Genomic DNA, 20,301 nt, shown 5'->3' with positions numbered 1-20,301 from the left:
AGCTGCCTCACAAGAGTTGATATGAAGATCAAAGAGATTAAGCAATGTGAACATGCTTTGTAAACTAAGAAGTACTTAGCTATGTTATCAGCACAAAACTGAGATAAAACTCAAGTAACCTCCTGACTGCCAGTTTTATTTTTTTATCTTTAAATTAATCAACTGCAAATTTTCCTTCTACGAGACCTTGAACCTCAGTAGATTATGGAGCAGTGGTTTCAGCAGCAGCCGCAGAACTTTTTCTGATACTTGTCATTCCAAAGAAATTGGTGAAATTCCACTGCGCGCAGAGGGGAAAACACTAAAGTTTTTTCTTAAATGTCAGAACAGGATATCGTTTGGAAAACTGGGTTGGAGCAGGGGGTTGGGGTTAGGGAGAAGTAAAAATAAAACTTCATGCAGAGCCAATTTTAGGTGAAACTGTGGAGGAGGTAAAATTTGTTTTCAGAATTCTGTTTTTCTCACTTCTTATGTCCTAACGATCTAGCTCTGACTGGTCACATGATACCCACCTTTCTTGGCATCATTTGTCTAGCATTTCTCCTTTTCACCATTCGCTGTTAAAGCCTGACTATCCCGAGACCTGTTCTCTCAGAGGCCTCCTCTAAACTAGAACAACTAACAAAGCAGTACTGAGTTGCTAGTGCTCAACAACGTTTACTGTTTTGATCTGTCTGAAAAAACAGGGTACTATACTTGATACCTATGTGCAGTTTACCTACATAATAATTCTGCATATATACCTCTAAACCTAAAACAAAAGTTAAAAAAGGAAGAAAGAAGGAAAAAAATTTGCGTTCTGGAACTTTGTTCTTTCGTTTCGTTTTGTTTTATTATTTTTATAACATCCTCTTATCTTCTCCCCACTGTAGGCAACCATCCTATTCTATTTCCTGTGCATTTTCTATATTGCAAGTCTTCTTCCAAAGTTGTAAGTATTGCTTCATATGCATACATCTTTAATTTATGTAAATGCATTTTTTTATATATCATCCTTTTATTTTTCTCTCTAAATTCTGTGTTTTTCAGACCAAAAACAAAAACACCATTTGCCCAAATAGAATCTTTCAATTCTTTAAACTCAAGAGAGATACTGTAATAAGAAAAACTTCAGTCAGTGTGCAAGTTATGATAAAAAATATTTTGGAATCAAGGGACAGGGTCCTCTTAGCATCCTTCAATTTTGTCTCTCTCTTCTGCCTCTAATTTGTCACATATTCCAATATTATTACCTTGCTTAGGTTATCATCATTGCTTATCTGATTTTATGCAATAAGCAGGTCTCCCTGCCTGCTCTGCCACTCTATCCCCAAACCCCACCCTCAATCCATTCTTCTGCAGCTAGAACTGTGCAAGCAGGGTTATGCTACCTCCCTATTGAAAACTCACATTTGATTTCCTACCACACTCAGGATACAATCCTATAAGTCTCTCTGTAATCTTGCCCTTCTATCTCTCAGACTTCATCTCCTACTGCTTCTGTGCTCTCTCCCTTTGCTCTAGCCAGAGTAGCCTCTGGTTGTTCCTGCAACACACTGAGCACCTGGTGATCCAGCCCTCCATCTTCTTTCCTCTGCCCAGACTTTCCCCTGCACATATCTTCATAATTTCTTCCTGCACTTCCTTAGATCTCTGCTGAATGCCACCACATCAAGGAGACCTCACTGACCCTATGTGAAAAGAGAACGAGAATGAGAACCGTCCTGCCACATTGCCTATCGCCCACCTTGAGTTATTTTTCTTCTTGGCATTTATTGCTGCTTGACATACTATATATTCAATTTGATTACTTGTTCATTGACTTTCCTCCACCCTTCACGAGAATGGAAGCTCCTTGAGGGCTCATTCTTTGTCTGTTTTATTTGTTGCTTTATCCCCAGCACTAGTTCTTGGCACATGGTAGGATGAATGGTTCATGGATAAAGGTTAGTCATCTACAAAGGACTTAAAAGGCCAGCCCTTAATAATTTAGCTCCTAGCCCTCTGTCCAGGAGCATCTTGGACATCCCTCCCAAATCTGCCTTCACCCCCTCACACACATGCACACACTCACTCTCCACTTTAGCCAGATTAAACTGTTTTTCATTCCTGAATGTGCCTTGCTGCCTCTTGTCCTCAGGTTTTCACACATGCTGTTCTCTCTGCCTTGAGCTCTGTTCCTCCGTATCTGTGTCCAGGTAGCTCACCTCTGGCCTTCTTCTAGGTAACCTTTATGACTGCCCAAGTCTGAGTTAAGAGCCCTCCTAGCCCCCACACAGTGAACTTTCAATGTAATTGTGCTCATTCTCCTCTACTGCAATCACCTTGTGACTTTTCAGTCTCTATCTTGCACTTAGACTTTTGAAGACAGAGGCAGATCTATTTTTTTCTCATGAACTCTGCAGTGCCCAGAAGAGAGCCTCAATAAATATTTGTGGAATGATTGGTGTCTTACTAGTATATTCTAGACTCTAGTTTGCTAGAGGGCATTGCCTGTAGGTTTAACTTGTTTTGAGTAGCTCTTTATAAATGTGATGGTCATGCATTTTGGGGCTGAAGTCTATATAGGGTCACAGTACACTAACTAGAAAGATCCACAGACTCTCTAAGGTGTTATTTTTATCTTTAGAAATAGCCACAGGGGAATAAATGCCTAATCAGTAGCCTGTAGGAATTTTTAAACAACCTTGATTTGGAGAATTGCCATGTGCCAGGATTTCTGTCAGCGTAAAGGGGCCTAGGGCTGGGAAGGAAGGGTACAGATGTGGGTGCTGAGCTGAGTGACAGGTGTTTGCCTAGATCCTCCGAGCTATTCTCAGTGTATCTTCTCAGGAAGAGACTGTCAAGCCCTGTGTACATGTAGTTGTCTCACATGTTACTATGAGAACAGCAATAAGGGGAGTCTCCTTCCCAGCATCCCTTTGAGGAATAATAAGTAAATGTTACTTAAAAAATAAAACTGTTTCACAAAGTAAAACAGACTTTGGAGTAAAGAAACAGCCAGCCAGAATTCCACAGGGAGCTGGAAACTGTTCCACATTTTAACCATTCCCATCTGTCTAATGGGTGGCAATTAGTAACTTCTCCACTGCTATGTTCTTGGAAACACACACACACACACACACACACACACACACACACACACACACACACCCCAATGGGAGCTGCAGATATTTAAAAGAAAGGAGAGCTAACTTCACATGCTTATATCCCAAATGACCAGTTCACTTAAAGTTTAAATGTATATGAATTTTTCATTCATTTGCTAGTAATATGATTAATATGGTTGATTATATATGTTATAAATGTGTGTGCCTATATATTTATAAATGAAATATACTAGAGTCAACAGGCAGTCATCCCAGTTCTAAAATGAGATGGTTCAACAAGAAAGTCCCTAAAGTGTTTTCAGTTCTAACAATCCATAAGTCTTGGGGTTTTGACTTTAACTTTGCATCATCTCACACAGGCTTTAGGAAAGAAGCATAGAGTTGCACACAACAGTCTGAATCAGCTAGCCTCACCCGCACACTCAGCATGTAGAATGTACTTGTAGAAAGTTTCTGGGTGGGCCCACATAAACTGTGTTTGCTATACTGAACAGAGTCCCTGTGCTCAGCTGGTTACAAGTTTGACTCAAGGTACGAGCCTTGCATTGTCATCAGATAGATGCTTGTGCAGAATCAATAATACCTGTGTGGATGAGCACGCCATCCTCCTGTACAGCCATTCTGAAATTTTGCTGGACTCCTTTTTTTTTTTTTTTTTTATTTTTTTAGACAGAGTCTAGCTTTGTTGCCCAGGCTGGAGTGCGGTGGCATGATCTCTCCTCACTGCAACCTCCGCCTCCCGGGTTCAAGCAATTCTCATGCCTCAGCATCCCGAGTAGCTGGGATTACAGGCACGCACCACCATGCCCGGCTAATTTTTGTATTTTTAGTAGAGACAGGTTTTTACCATGTTGGCCAGGCTGGTCTAGGACTCCTGATCTCGTGATCCACTCACCTCAGCCTCCCAAAGTGCTGGGATTACAGGCATGAGCCACCGCGCCTGGCCTCCATATTTTTAAAATAGTCATATAGGAGACCATTTGAACTCTTGTAAGACAAACCCTGATAAGAACTCATGCCTGGAAACTGCCAGAAGTCTCCAGGCTAATTACATGAGTAACCTTTGCAGTCTGTGGAATGAGGTCTTCAAGGAACACAGAGCTGCAAATTGTAGGCATCAACAAGTGAACATATAGGATAGATAGCAGGATCTATCTATAGGCAGAACCAGGAGGATCTTTTGGAACAGAGAAACACAGAGAATGGAAGTGGGAGATGGAAGGAGAACAGTACTGTGCACTGCACAACTCCAGGGGTTGTCATTCACATTCTAGTCTACGTAGGCCGTGCTCTCTAGAGAGAAGGGAGAGTAAAGTAAGTGCAGTTTTCGTTCAATTGCACCATATGGAAAGCCAATATGGAGAATAAGGTTTATGCTTCAGCGGTTTATTTGATAGCCAATAACTAAACAACTAAGTGTCTCAGGCTTTAAAAAAAAAAGCCCAAGAAAAAAGCTAAATTGACTCAAAATTTTCTGGCAAAGAAAGCAATTCAGGCCAAGTTCTAATATCATGTGCCTTAAAACAGCAAGAGCAAAACAGCTACTCTGAATGAAGCAAATCAGTAAAGTGCCTAGAAAAAGGAGCGTAAGTGGTGGTTTTCAAGTTACGCATCGTACTACTTTCATTCATTCTGCATATATTTATTCACTGACTACTATTTGTCAAACTGTGCTATGGGATGGCATTTAAGGTTCATACGGGCCCATGGAAAAGCTCATATTTCTATTTTTGGACTCTTGTTCTAAATTATCAGTTTACTTAAAAGATATATGAATTAATTTTATTAATACACTATGAATCAAGTTACAAGTTTCAAGTCATAATAATATTCAGGAAGAAATAAAAACAAGTTGGCTGCTTCACTGGACACCAAGATCCGTATCTAAGAATCATGCAGGTCCTCAATGTGGGAGCTCTAAAAGATAACAAAAGGATTATTTAGATTGAGCCTCCTGTCAGAAGCGAGAATTCCATATAATTTATAATACATAGTTTATTATAACATCAAGTTATATACTATGAATTAAACTTAATATAGAGTAGATTTTTATTTAAACCCAACCTCTCACTTACTAACAGATCAGGGATAACCCATGACTACTGTAGCTAAATGAATAATTTCTCCAAATATAATTTTAATCATAAGAACAGAATTCAGAGCCTCAAAATGGACCTATGAATATAGGAAAAAATGCCATATGATAGAGGTAGTATTTAATTTTTTAATTTTTAATTTTTAGGGTTTTTTTAATTTTTAATTTTTTTTTTTTTTTTGAGACAAAGTCTCACTCTTGTCCCCCAGGCTGGAGTGCAATGGCATGATTTCGGCTCACTGCAACCTCCGCCTCCCAGGTTTGAGCAATTCTCCTGCCTCTCGCCTATAATCCCAACACTTTGGGAGGCCGTGGCGGGTGGATCACTTGAGGTCAGGAGTTCAAGACGAGTCCAGCCAACATAGTGAAACCCCGTCTCTACTAAAAATACACAAATTAGCTGGGCATGATGGTGGAGGTAGTATTTTAGGTAAGGGATGTCTTTTGGATGTCTATTCAATAATTTGTTGGTATTATTGGTTATCAATTTGGACAAAGATAATGTTTAGATCCCTATCTCACATCATCCACCAGTCATTTCCAGATAGATTAAATATATGAGCATAGAAAGTAAAACTATAAAAGAATCAGAGGAAATACAGGAAAATGTTTTACTTTGGGTAGGAAAGATTATCTTAAGACTCAGAAGGCAAACAACACAAAGGAAAAGAACGATAAATATGAGTAGAAAAACAACTTCTACACTGTGAAAAATAACACAAGTAAAATGTAAAGACAAGAGACAGAGTAAAGATAAAATATTTACATATTTATCACAAACAAAAGCTGACTGCCAGTTATGGCTGTGCAGGCTGTGTACTGTGCACCACCGGGGGGAGCCATTCAAGTAGACTACAATGTAAATTGTGCCCTGAAGGAAATCCGTAATCTATAAATCACTCCTATATCAATAACAAGAAAGATAAGCCACCCAACAGAAAAGTGGGCAAAGAATATGGGAAGTGGATTCATAGAGGAGTAAAACCAAATAATAGTAGGCATACACAAAAATGTTCAATCTTACTTGTAATCAATGAAAAGCAAATTGAAACAATAATGAAGCATATTTTCACCACACCAGTAATGAAAAAAATACTTAAGTGCAAACAAAGAAATACCATTCCAGAGAAGCAACATTTGAAATATGTGGCCGGGCATGGTGGATCACGCCCGTAATCCCAGCACTTTAGGAGGCTGAGGCAGGCAGATCACTGGAGGTCACGAGTTCGAGACCAGCCTGGCCAACATGGTGAAACCCTGTCTCTACTAAAAATACAAAAATTAGCCAAGAGTGGTGGTGGGCGCCTGTAATCCCAGCTACTCAGAAGTCTGAGGCAGGAGAATCGCTTGAACCTGGGAAGTAGACATTACAGTGAGCCCAGATCGGGCCACTGTACTCCAGCCTGGGTGACAGAGTGAGACTTCATCTAAAAATAATAATAATAATAATAAAATAAAGTAAAATATGTAATAGTGTTGAGTAGAGTAATGTAAAATGGTATTCTCTTGCATTACTAGGTGAGGTTTAAATTTGACAATACCTATTTAAAATAAAAATTCATCTACCCTATTTTCTAACAATTTTACTTTTCCTGATCTTCTCTAAAGAAACCTTCACACACACATATAAGCTATACATTGTATTTATACAATTGTTTGTAATTGTATACATTGGAAATAGCTTATTTGTCCATAGTTAGCATTTAGTAGTTCAGTAGAATGAGATCTATATGTGGTGAAATGAAAGATCTCTATTATAGACTGTTGAGTGAAAAAAAGTAATTTTCCTAATGATATATGTGGTATTATTCCAGTTATATAAAACACACACGAAGCAATATCATACATGTATTTTTTTGTATGTCAAACAGTCCTTCCGGGACTACACAACTGTTAACAGAGGTACCTCTGGGAGCCAAAACGGATTATACATGGATATCAGCAGTGGGTTTTAGGTTTACTTTTCATATTTGGTTGAAAATTAGAGCATATGTATTATTTTATACACATTTTCTTTTCAACTTACACTTCTGTGCTTGTACTTTGAGACAAGGGTGGTATTAAAAAGTCATGAAGAAGACATGATACAGAATTCTTTAAATGACAGCAGCAATTTATAAGCGACAGTGGCCAGTGCTAACATTTATAATACACACTTAGGTTTACCTAAAGAAGATGGTCTTACTCATCATTTTCTCTTCTCCCTTCTCTTTATAAAGTCTCTCCTTTCCACATCTCAGGCCCTAGCACAGGAACCTACCCCCTAGTCACCTAGGCTTTCTCTCTCTCACTCTGTTGTGACTTCCTCACCCAGGATTCAAACCCAGGCTGGTTTCATCCTATGACAAGAAGATGGCTATCTAGATGGATGGGCTGGGACTTCATCTCATCTCACAGAAGTTACGTGTTAAACAAATATGGTCAGGGGCTGCCTGTGGAGATGTCCCCAGCCTCCTGCCAGAGAGAAGGGACTGGAAGTCAGAATCTAACTGAGATGGTTGAATCAGATGCCTGCTTCAAGTCAATGCAGCTAGGGGAGCTTGCAAAGCCAGAGTTTGCAACAGAGTGGGCAAATACTCAGAAGGAAATACAAATTTCTGGAGTCAGAGCAGGCCAGGGAGGGATCAGCAGACATCTGGGTATCAGAAGCATTAGATTATAGACAATAGATGCAAGACAATCTGTAGTCAAGGACCAGCACTACAAGGCAGGAGAATAAAGAACATGAAGGAGAAAGGGCAGTAAGAATAGGGAAGAGGCCCCACTGTTGTCCTGTGTGCATCTCTGCATCTCTGTCTCGCAAAGTCATAGTCTTTGCAAGGCAGGAGCCATCCTCAGGGCAGTTGGCCTAGACCAGTGCTTCTTACCTAGCGTGCTTTAAGAAAACTAGCAATGCCTAGGCTGCATCCCAGTCTAATTAAACTAACATTTCCTAGGTGGAGCCGGATGTCAGTATTTTTCAAAACTCCCCAAGTGATTCTCCAGGACTCAGATGCATTGCCCTGGCCTTACAAATTTAGAGTTGGTGATTGGTGGCACCTGGCAAAGGTGAGGCATACAAAGGGTGGAGAATCCTGGGAATCCACTCCCTCAGAACAATTTCATCTGATTTTTTTTTTAGCAAATGAGATGATACACCTATTTTTTTTCCATAAAAATTAAGGTGGCTCCTCTCATTATTTGCTCATATGAGACCTTAGGCCCAAGGTTTATCAAGTCATAACAATTTCTGGATCCTTCGTTTCAGTTCTCTTTCCAGAGCTGAGTCTTGTCTTTTTTCTCTAGACAGGCTCCCACTCCACCCCAAGGCCCAGCGGATTTTGCAGCATGGACCCAATATAGCATTCCATTAATTATATTCTGTCTGAAAATAATACATTCAACACTGAAAAGTGTGAAAAGTGTTTTTTGTTTTGTTTTGTTTTTTGGTTTTTTGGTTTTGTTTTTTTTTGATACAGAGTCTCGTTCTGTTGCCCAGGCTGGAGTGCAGTGGTGCCGTCTCGGCTCACTGAAACTTCCACCTTCTGGGTTCAAGTGCTTCTCCTCCTTCAGCCTCCTGAGTAGCTGGGATTATAGGTCCCCGCCACCATGCCACCACGCCTGGCTAATTTTTGTATTTTTTAGTAGAGACAATGTTTCACCATGTTGGCCAGGCTGGTCTCGAACTCCTTACCTCCGGTGATCTGCCTGCCTCGGCCTCCTAAAGTGCTGGGATTACAGGTGTGAGCCACTGCACCCAGCCTTAAAAGTGTATTTTTGATAATCGGTGCAAAGACTGGATTTATATTCTGATCCGACATAAATCAGGCTCAAAATTTTTTGGCAGAAATAGAAGTTGCATAATTACTCGGCTGTGGTTATGCATTCTTGACACATTTATCTCCCCGAGCCTGAACTCTGTACATGCATGGACACATATGAAATTCCCCACTCATAATGCCTATTTTCTGGCACTTGGAAATAGATTTATGAAGGTACCACTGTATAATACATAGTTTCACTTTTATAATTTAGATGGTTTAGGGTAGTGATGAGAAGAAGCTAAACTTTTGTGTGCTAAAATCATAACTTATTTCTTTGGGAATCTGAGACTGGATGTACAAATACAAAAACAAAATGAAAAATAATTAATTTGGAAATTATTTGACTGGTTATTTTGACTAGCGAATTTCTTTGGCAACAGGCTGAAAGCTTCCTTTTCTGACAGGCTCAATACTCTCTACTTAGCCTATATGAAATAAGCATTCTGTCCAAGTCGCACACCCAGGATGATTCATCATGCTCTTGAAAGCTATTCCATTAAGCTCTCAGGTCTAATCTTCCTGATTCTTCTGCCACTTGAAGATCCATATTAACTTTCTCCTGGAAATCTCCTCCCAGTATGTCTTGAGCTAAAATATTGCATGAATGACATTTCTGAAAAGAAACTATACCTTGGGTGAGGAATCAAAGGACTCAAGAGTATAGATAACAAACTTTTTTTTTTTTTTTTTTTGAAACGAGTATCACTCTGTCACCCAGGCTGGAGTGCAGTGGCACGATCTCAGCTCACTGCAACCTCCGTCTCCTGGCTCAAGCAATCATCCCACCTCAGCCTCCCAAGTAGCTGGGACTACAGGAGCACACCACCACACCTGCCTAATTTTTTGTATTTTTGGTAGAGACAGGGTTTCGCCATGTTGCCCAGGCTTGTCTCAAACTCCTGAGCTCAAGCGATTCACTGCCTCAGCCTCCTGAAGTGCTGGGACTACAGTTGTGAGCCACCACGCCCAGCCCTAGATGATAAACTTATATAATCATTTTTTCTACCAACAATAAAGACTTTGAAGAGAAAGAAAAATCTGTGGGTTGAATGTACAATTACAAATATGATAAACAGAAGTGAGATTTATAAGCCAAAGCCATGGTTCTAGGTACTGGGATAAATGATGTATTCTTGGCGAGGGAAGGATATTTGACCAGAGTCTGGGTGATCCAACTGAAAAACTTTAAGTAAAGGAAGAAAGAAGGACAATCACCTTGATAAACCTATGAACATGGTTCCTATGGAAGACAACAAGTGTAAGATGAGAATATGAATAAGGGTATGGGAGATGCCTGGGATTTGCACCCCCAAAATATTGGAAGGCAGAGAGGAGATGGAAATAATGCTAACAGCCTCAAAACCATTATACTAATAATAGGTGTCATTGATTGAGCACTTACTGACTGTATATTTCCTTTCATCTTAGGAACAACCTTACAAGGTAGGTATTGTTACTTCCATTTCACAGATGGAGAAAAATGAGGCTTATGGAAGTTAAATAACTTGCATAAGGACATGTACAGCTGGTAGGCAGAAAAGCAGGGATTTGGACATGGGCAATCTGGTCCAGAGGTCACTATATCATAATGTCTCAGTGTGCATTGTAAGTGAACCAAGCTTGAGGTTACACCATAATGTTATTTTTTGAGACATGGTGGGAAGGGGCTTCAGATTAAAATACAGTGATGGAGAAGCATGCCATATTCCCAAATGACAGGCTGTAATAAGGGGAGACTGAATGGTATGATCTGTCAATAAGGTATTCACTTGAGTAACCCAAAAACAGAAACACTGTAGAGAAGTGAGTCAGAGAAAAATGTAAGTGACCTGCTCTGGAACTTTGGTATAGGTCACCTGACCAGAAGGAGAAAATTAATCATGCATTATGAACAGATGAAAAAAAAATAGAGAAGTAATGTGTAGAATTGGTAATTGAATATATATTTTATACAGTGGTGATGAGAAACTTCAAATATTGGATATGTGCTAGAGAGTTTGGTGGATATGCTCTTGACTTTTCAGAAGAAAGTGAAAGTAGCTTTTTTTTTTCTGTTAATAGCTAGGAATGGAAAGGATAAACATAGTCAAACATGTGCCTCAGCTTTTGAGATGGCAGGATTTTTAAATCTGCAGAAGCTAGGTATGGTTCTCCCAAGAGAAGGTACCTAGAAAGGGCTCAAATACAATTATAGCTGTAATTGGTAATACATGGTTCTACTAGGAAAGAAACATGTGTCTTGGGACGCTATATGGAGAACGTGCCACTTAAAAAGCTGTGACCTCGCAACTCCAGACCCACTCTCCTGTATTCCACTGAGGCTAGGACTCTGCACAACACCTTTCTGCTTGGCCAGCAGACACCCTGTTAGGCTCTGCCAGTTGGGGGCACCAGAGAGAGACCACAAGCCTGGATGGAGGAAGGGACGGGGGTTCCTTGCTCCTGTTGGCGAACAGGTCTTCAGGTCACCCCAGCAATGGCAGTACCTTCCTGAAGCAGCAACTAAATCTAGTTTGCAGGGTTTGTTTGTTTGTTTGTTTGTTTTAACACTTGCCATATCAACCTTCCAACTTGTCCCCCAAGACAGTTGGTCTGTGTCTTGGAAATCTGGGTGTCATGAGGCCACTCTTTCAAGTTCAGAGACACCAACACCAGCCCAGCAGCTCTCTGGGAGCCCTCCCTGAAGTTTCTATGTTTCCCTTATAGAAGGCACCTGTTTACTGGGAACTGCATTCCCTAAAGCGATTCAAGAGTCAGCTCTTTCTATGAGAGTAAGAACCTCTTTTGTGTATCCCTGAGAAACCTATGTCAGTTCTTTAAATTAAATTACAGAAATATAGTCCACCCTTCCATGGCATCACTGAACCTTACTGCTGTTTTCTGGAACTTTGAAAAACTTTGTAGTTTTGGCGAAACAGAATTCCTTCATGGTGTTAGAATGAGCACCTGGGTCCCTGGCTCCAGGTGCATCTTGACCTTACACATCAGGCATCCCCTGAGGCGGGATCATTCCACATCCATGCCTTACCTCACTCTTCTAGCCTTGCTTTTTTTCACTCTTTTTGCTCAGGCTGGAGTGCAATGGCGTGATCTTGGCTCACTGCAACTTCCTGGGTTCAAGCGATTCTCCTGCCTCAGCCTCCCAAGTAGCTGGGATTACAGGCATGCGCCATCATTCCCAGCTAATTTTGTATTTTTAGTAGAGACGGGGTTTCACCATTTTGGCCAGGCTGGTCTTGAACTCCTGACCTCAAGTGATCCGCCCACCTCGGCCTCCCAAAATGCTGGAATTACAGGCGCGAGCCACCATGCCTGGCCCCTGGCCTTGCTTCTTAAAGACCCAGTCCTTGCTCTGCATCCTTGAGTCACTTCTTCTATCTTTGGTTCCAGGGCTGAGAGGTATTCCTTTGAAGACAAACAAATAAGTCCGTTTTCTTTTTTCATTTACTGGGCCTCATTAGACTAATCTCCAGTTCTTGAAATATTATTTCTCACTAGGTCCCGCTTTCCAAAAAGTCCAAACTGGGGTGTCTTATTCCATTTGAGCTGCCACAACAAAATACTATAAACTGGGTGGCTTATAAATAATGAAAATTTATTTCTCACAGCTCCCGAGGTCAGGAAGTCCAAACTCAGGGCAGATTCAGGGTCCGGTGAGAGTCTGCTTTCTGCCTATAGACAGTGCCTTCTTGCTGTGTCCTCACATGGTGAAAGGGGTGGGGGTCTCCCTCTAGCCTTTTTGATGAGGGCATTAATCCCATACATGAAGACTGCCCTGATGACCTAATCACCTCCCAAAGGCAGTACCTCATAATACCGTCACCTTGAGGGCTAGGATTTCAACATGAATTTTGGAGGAGAAACAAACATTCAGACCATAGAATTTCACCCCTGCCTCTACCCAAATTCATGTTTGTTTGTTTTTTTGGTTTTTCTTGGTGGGGGGATGGAGCTTCATTCTTGTTGCACAGGCTGGAATGCAATGGCACAATCTTGGCTCACTGCAACCTCTGCCTTCCAGGTTCAAGCCATTCTCCTGCCTCAGCCTCCTCAGTAGCTGGGATTACAGGTACCTGCCACCACGCCCAGCCAATTTTTTGTATTTTTAGTAGAGATAGGGCTTCACCATGTTGGCCAGGCTGGTCTCGAACTCCTGACCTCAGGTGATCCACCCACCTCCGCCTCCCAAAGTGCTGGGATTATAGGCGTGAGCCAGTGTGCCCAGCCTCATGTCCTTCTTGCATGCAAAATATATTCATTTCATCCCAAGAGCCCTGAAGTTTTAACTCAGTCCAGCATCAATTTAAAAGTCTGAAGTCCAGGGTCTCATCTAAATGTCATCCAAATTAGATATGGGTGAGACCCCAGGTACTATCCGTCCTGAACTGTGAACCTCTAAAATTAAACATGTTAAGTGCTTCCAAAATAAAATGATGGGACAGGCATAGGCTAGATATTCCCATTCCAAGATGGAGAAATAGTAAAAAAAGAAGTGGCAAGTTCTGAGCAAGTCCAAAATCTTAATGCTCAAGCATAATCTTTTTGGCTCAGTGTTCCGCTGTCTAGGTGCTGGGGCAGAGGTCCTGCCTTGCAGACCTACTGGGATGGCAGTCCTACCTCTGCAGCTTTGCCTGCCTTCGTGGCCTGGGACAGCCCAGCCACCATAGATTTTCCAGTTGTAGCCTATGGCACAGCTCTCTCAGTCTGGAGTTGAGTGCCTGCGGTTCATGGGAATCACATGCTAGGGGCTCTACTGGTCTGTGGTCTCAGTGGTGTCCCCACTCGCATGGTTCCGCTGGGTATTGCCTTAGTGGGGACTCTCTGTGGTGGCCTCACCTTTGTGGTGTTTGTCTGCCTGGGTCTATGGCTTTCCAGGGCATTCTTTGAAATCCAGGTAGAGGCAGCCATGCCCCCGTGGCTTTGCTGGGTGCCGAGCATGCTGCACTGGAGCCATCTAAGCTGGCCCTGGGGCAGCCACGGGGCACAGGGATGGAGTGCAGTGGGTAGAGCCCCTGATATAAGGCTGCTCTGGGCAGTGATGGCCTTCCTTTGATATTGTTCTGCACTCTAGGACCTATGATGGGAAGGGCAGCCCCAGTGATCTCCACAATGCTTTCTGAGTCATTCTTAATCCATTGTCTCAAACAATAGGTCCTGGATTTCGTTTAAATTAAATTACAGAAATATATAGTTCACCCTTCCTTGGCATCATGAATCCTACTGCTGTTTTCTGGAACTTTGAACAACTCCCTCTAGGGTTGGCGAAACAGAATTCTTTCACATTGTTAGAATGAGCACCTGGGTTCCTGGCTCCATGTGCATCTTGACCTTAGTACGAAACATCCTCTGAGGCTGGATCATTCCACATCTGCACTTTATCTCACTCTTCTGGCTTGCTTTCTCAAAGACCTATTCCTTGCTCTGCATCCTTGAGTCACTTCTTCTATCTTTGGTTCCAGGGCTGAGATGATAAATGTCCCAATTATCTTGATGAATAGCACCTGGCTTCCATTGAGATGACAATCTATACTAACTTTCTTATCAAATAATCGTTTGGCCACACCCTTGTTCTCTTCCACACAAGTTTTCTCATATTTTTTCAATGTGAATAGACTAAGAATCTTCTAAAATTTTAAGCTCTGCATTCCTTTTAATTAAAAATTCCATCTTTAAATCATTTCTCTCTTCTTTCATTTTACTATAAGCAGTCAAGAGAAACCAGGCTACATCTTCAACACTTTGCTTGGAAATAGTTTCAGCTAAATATTTAATTTCATCACTCACAAGTTCTACCTTCCACAAAACACTAGGACAAGAACACAGAGAAGCCAAATTCTTTGCCACTTCTTAAATAGAATTGCCTTTTCTCTCATTTCCAATAACATATTTCTCATTTCCATCTGAATGGCCTCATCAGAATAGCCTTTACCGTTCATATTTCTACTAACATTTTCTGTTCATGACCACTTAGGCATTCTCTAAAAAGACTGAGGTTTTCTCTACAGCTCTCCTTTTTTCTTTCTGGGCCCTCAGCAATATTGCCCTTAATGGTTGGTTCACCACAATGTAGGCTTTTTCTAGCATGCACCTCAAAACTCTTCCAGCCTCTACTCATTATCCAGTTCCAAAGCTGCTTCCACATTTCAAGTATTTAATACAGCAGCACCCCCACTTCTCAGTACTAATTTTTTGTCTTAGACCGTTTGGACTGCCAGAACAAATTACCATAAACCAGGTGGCTTATAAACAACAAAAATGTATTTCTCACAGCTCTGGAGGCTAGCAAGCCAAGATCAAGGCAGATTTGGTGTCTGGTGCAGGTCTGCTTTCTGGATTACAGACAGTGCCTTCTTGCTGTGTCCTCACAGAGTGAAGGGGACAAGGGGTCTCTCTTCAGCCCATTCCCATTCATGAGGGAATCGGCCCTTATGATTTAGTCACCTCCCAAAGGCATCATCTTCTAATATTATCATCTTGGAGTTAGGATTTCAACATATGAATTTTGAAGAGACACAAACATTCAGACCATAGCATGGGAGAACATTCAAATGACAGAGTCCAAGCTTTGACTCCTGAAGGCACCATTTCTGGAGATTCCAGTTAAGCTCTTCCTACTACCTTCTCCATAGGTTCTCTTCAGTCAACATGAACTAATAGCAGTGGCTTCATCAACCCACACAACCATGGTAGATAACACCATACATCACAAGTTGAGAAATAAATACCACGATCACCACAACAAAAGGGTTTCCAAAATCTTCCAAAACTCTTGGATTCTGAGCAAAAAGAACAGGAATTGCTTATCTATTAAGGCCACATCACACCATGTATTATAAAGAACAATTGGGAGATGAAAGGCACAACTTCTGGGACATTAAAAGAAGTTGAAGTATATTTTAAGTTGCTATTTCTAAAGTATAGCAAAACGACACTTCCTCCTGAACTTTTATTAATGTAGCCAGGGAAAATTTATCAGAGAAGATGGGTCCATGAGGTGAGAGCTGAACGGCAATTGCCCCTTGGAATTTAAGTTAAATTCACCTCTCTAGCAGATGTTTTGATTTAAAATAGTTACCTTTTGTTCAGCTTAACTCTCAGCTCCCAAATCTTTCTGCTTTCAATTCTTCAAGGAAGGCATCCCTGAATACAATGCGAGGGAGGGAGTTTAATCCAGAATTCTTGAAAACAGCTTGATATTTTCAACTAAATCCAGTAGCGGAATGCAGGCTTAACTGGCCCCACCCAATTTCTCCCACCCAGATATTTTTCCTTTTTGTCCAGCAAAGTTTCATCTGTTCCAAAGAAAGAAAAGGAAGAAAAAGAACAAATGTTTGCTTAAACCATGAAACTCTAAACTACTCAACTAATTCTGACCAAATTTAAGATGCCTGATACTGAATTGGGATGGAGAAAATAACAGAGGTATTTATTTGATTAATTTTTTAAATGGAGTTTTAATTTTATCCTCTCTGGTAAGAACACTTAGGTTATAGGTTACTGCTATACACTAGAAGTGGGTTTGGATGCGTTTATTTTATTAATTAAACACACACTTATTGTGTGCCTATAAGGTGCAAGGTACTGTGCTAAAATCCACGTGGAGGTAAAAAGTGAAATCTATCCTAAATCTTGCCTTTGTGGAGCTTATAAATCAGTAGAAGAGATTAGATAAATGTGATTAGAGAAATTTGAACATAAATTACTATGATATGTGGCACAATTAAACACATGCCTGAAAGACATGGAAGTAAAGTTCTATGGGAGTCCAGAGAAAGGTGGGCTGCTTCTTTTCTCCAGGAAAGTCTTCCTGGAGAAGAGGCATTTCAGCTGCCCTTTCAAGAGCAAAGAGAGAAAAGCCTTCCAAGGCTCTTCAAGGAAGAGCAGAAACAAAGGGTGTAGCTAAGGAAAGGATGAGGCTCCCCTAGGGAAAGACTTGCAGATATTTACCATGGTAACCAAGCCTACTCTGCCAATGTTTGGTGACAAATATTGCTCTAGTAAACTTACTTTAATTAGCTTACTTTGATTTTGCTTGGTTTCTGGAGGAATTCAGGTAACATCTGCATATGTGATGTTACCTCCTCTGCTTTCAATATGTCCAACATTTCATACATAAAATTATTAAATTAATCTTGCTCTCTCATTCTTTCTGCACACACACACACACAACTTCCTGATAGAAAAGAATAAAATAAATGTTTAAAACCAACTTTAAAGAGGCAAGACTTCTGATTTTCTTCATTAAATAACCAACCTGCATTTCAAGCTGCACACTAAATCCCATCAGAGACATCTGGAGGTAGACCCAGTCTTGCTTCCTGAGAATGAAGTCAAAAGATTTCAGGCCTGAGAGCAGGCTCGAATATTTCCTCAGCCACTTTACCTCCCCTAGGAAAGCGACAGTTCTGTGTAACAACACCCATTGTCTGCTTTAATAAAAATCTCTCTCATTACTACAAGCTGCTACTAGAGAAGGTTTCCCAGTGGCTAAGGGCTTAACCGTGAGGCCCTGTTCTTGCATCTTCTCTCCTTGGTCTTCCCATTGACCATGGCTGCTGCAGGAAAAGAGGGGTCCACTCTCATCCAAACCTTAACACAGCCCGCTTATTTTTAAAATGATCGCAAACAACTAATCTGATTGGCTATTTTTCATTGATTGTATCAGAGGACTTCAGTGAGGAAATTAACCAACTCCTTGAGGATCATACTAAAATAGACCTCAACTTTACGCATGTGAATTCTTCTGCCTCAGGGAACAAGTAATTTCTGCTATGTGATTGTGCAAATAAACTAGATTTAAGTCTTATATTTGTGAGAAACTCCACAAGTAAAGTCATGCAAATCTCAAAAGGTGAATTCAACAAAAAGTGGACAGAAGTTAGACTACAGACACTGTCACAGATTATGTTAGGATACAGATATTTTAATAACCAGCAACACTTTTCTGATTGATTCCAAGCGAATAGTATCCAGCACATGCTGCTTATCTCTCATTCATTAACGAAATGCTAAATTGAGTCACTGCACAGAGAACATCTCCACTTTGAAAGAGATGTTCGACAAAACAGCAAGATCACTTTACCAGGCATCAGAGGAAAGAAGTTAAGTATTTGCTGAGCTCTCAGAGAAGGAAATGAACTCCAATTCCCACCCCCCTTAGATTTGCTCAGGATTGTGAAGAGCTGAAAAACTTCAAAGTATAACAAAACTGAGGCTCAATTTTAGAAATATAAAGCATTTGGAGTAACTAATTTGGCCAAATATTTATGTTTTGGTGCATAGTTGAACTGCTTATCAGACCTTCAGGAATTCTTTGTTTTTCATTTTTGTGCTTTTATTTCCTCTCCCATCTTCTCCTCCCCTCGACAGAAGCAAAACACCCTTTGGCAATGAAAGTTGAAGATGCTTCTTCATGGAAGAACCAAGCCAGGGCCAAGGGGGCTGATCCCCAAGTTTTTGCCAACTGCACTTAAAGCAGTCATCTTCTCCTCCCACTAGCTCTCTTCTGAGAAGTGCTGGGAAATGTGGAAATCCCTAAGGCCTCCCAGGAAAGAAACAAAAATCTTTTCCTATGAGTATAAGATCTTAGATTGACTTTAAAAGGCTGCTGTAAAGGGCTGGCTTTTGTGGCTTTACAAACTGAGGCAGAGAGGTAGGCAAGGAGGGTTCCCAGGAGCCTCCACATCTAGTGGACCCTCTCTTTCCACTATCAGTACTCACCAGCCTTCCCTGCCACCTCCCACAATCTCTCTGCAGTCCTAACCTTAAAGAAACAGAACACTGCTCAGGGAGATGATGCTCATTTATAAAAAAGAAGGGTAGGTGTTAGTTACACTGCTAACTTCCAGTGGAGACAGGGCAAAGGGAAGGCACATGGACAGTCTTTGTGGGAAATTATGCTGAGATGTTCGATACTGGTAAGAAGGGCAGAGGAACCGCTGTTTCTCCTTTAATCTCCAGGCTGACCTCTGCTTTCAGAGCTGCCTGCGGTGACAAGTTCTGCATTTCCTATTAGTTTCTTCACCTTCCAGCCCTGGGGGCTGCTGAACCACACCAGAGATCCCAGGTGGGCCCCAACCAGCCCCTGCCAGCAGATCTCTACTGCTCCCAGGCTTCAAAGCCCACAGGGCTTCGAGCACATTCCAAGACATTCCACAGCTGGGAGGCTGGGAGCCTGGAATGTCTGGATCCCACAGAGGGAAGGTGTCCCAGCATGCTCCCCCATCCCAACCACATTTCCCCAAAGATCTCAAAGCATTCTCCAAGGGTGATCTCATTTACTAATAGACATTTATTTGCATTTTCATCCTTACTGTTAGGAATGGCCTTCTTTTGCATGAATGTCACTTTGAGTTTTTTCACATAGCCTATCTCATGGTAAGAACATCACCTTGGGAACCAAGAACCCAGTTACTACTCAACCACTAATTAGATACCACTTAAGCCCTTTCCATTGCACAGACCTTTGAAATTTAACAATGAAGCAGCAAGGAAATGACTGTTCCAGTTCCACCCATTGAAAGAGAAAAATGTAATATGGGGCCAAGACGTACATCACAAATATGTGTGTGTGTGTGTGTGTGTGTGTGTGTATCAATACCTCACAGTGCTAGTGCTACTGCAGTCTTCAGGACTTCTATATCCTTAACTGTAGAATGAAGAAAATAACACCACCTTACAAAGTTCTTGTGATTGATCTTGCTGTAGTGACTGGAACATAGTAGGCATTTAATTAATGTTTGCTGAATAAATAGACTGATGGGTGAATAAACATAAAGTTTCAGGGTTTGTTTCCTCATCTCTTAACTTGCCACGTTTAATTCACAAGGCAATTTGGAGGATTAAAAGGACATCCAGGTTTTTAAAAATGGGTTTTGAAAATAAAAAACGAACTATAAAAAACACCAGATTATTATTGCACATGTGACTACTAGCATTGGTGCCCAGGTGTGTCAAAACCTCATGGATCTATATCTTTTTTTAAATATGCATTGGGCACTAAAGCAACTTCCTGGACAGGGAGTAACTCTGCCTCTTTGGTTCTTTCTATAGCTTTGTTTTTATGTGTTAATTGCCTCAACCCCATTAAAACTATTGAACACGAATTGAGTGCTTGAGATCAAAGAGTTTTAGAGCTAATATGGTTTGGCTGTGTCCCCACCCAAATCTCATATTGAACTGTAGTCCCATAATCCCCATGTGTCATGGGAGGGACCTGGTGGGAGGTAATTGAATAATGGGGGCGGTTACCTCCATGCTGGTCTTGTGATAATGTGTTCTCACAAGATCCGATAGTTTTATAAGGGGCTTTTCC

At 41.2% G+C, this 20,301-nt stretch overlaps 1 protein-coding gene across 4 annotated transcripts in view; it reads right to left on the bottom strand.

The window, feature by feature from the left end:
* CALD1 (caldesmon 1) overlaps nucleotides 1–18,768 on the bottom strand; it is a 231,845-nt gene extending 213,077 nt beyond the window's left edge. For 3 of the 4 annotated variants that reach the window (XM_054558997.2, XM_063725555.1, XM_063725566.1), the window contains exon 1: nucleotides 16,063–16,220. The gene's annotated coding sequence lies outside the window, so the exon portion shown is untranslated. Of the gene's footprint in view, nucleotides 1–16,062 lie in introns of all 4 variants that reach the window. The other variant, XM_063725561.1, reaches the window with a different exon arrangement.
* Nucleotides 18,769–20,301: the final 1,533 nt, after the last annotated feature.

The sequence above is a fragment of the Pongo abelii genome, chromosome 6 (assembly GCF_028885655.2).
Source record: "Pongo abelii isolate AG06213 chromosome 6, NHGRI_mPonAbe1-v2.0_pri, whole genome shotgun sequence".
Lineage (NCBI taxonomy): Eukaryota > Metazoa > Chordata > Mammalia > Primates > Hominidae > Pongo > Pongo abelii.
Note: the sequence above shows the minus strand (reverse complement) of the source record. Positions and strands in the feature narration are given on the sequence as shown.